The sequence below is a fragment of the Penaeus monodon genome, chromosome 27, assembly GCF_015228065.2.
Source record: "Penaeus monodon isolate SGIC_2016 chromosome 27, NSTDA_Pmon_1, whole genome shotgun sequence".
Lineage (NCBI taxonomy): Eukaryota > Metazoa > Arthropoda > Malacostraca > Decapoda > Penaeidae > Penaeus > Penaeus monodon.
This window is the reverse complement of record NC_051412.1, coordinates 35,040,310-35,040,667: the sequence shown is the minus strand read 5'-3', so window position 1 is coordinate 35,040,667 and position 358 is coordinate 35,040,310.

Here is a 358-nt window from a genome sequence, read left to right as displayed (position 1 = left end):
GATAATGACTTGAATTCCTGAAGGCCTACAAATCATAGCGTATGTGAAAAAGATCAAACACTTTTCCGTAAAGGATTAGTAAGAATCGATAATCTTTTGTTTCTGAATGCAAGGATTGAAAGAAAAAAAAAAAATAACAAATCTGTATTCCCTTTATTATACCTTTCTTCCCTTAGCTTCGTAACTTATCACAGTACGCAAAAATTTTTAAAAAACTCCCTAAAATTTCCCCTCTTTTTACCAAATACTGTAACTAGTTTCAAAACACGAAAATTCCTACTCTCGAAAATGAGCGCAGAAAAAACAACCAAAATTTTTCCCTCATTTTTTTTTTTTTTTTCAACATTCAAATTTTTAT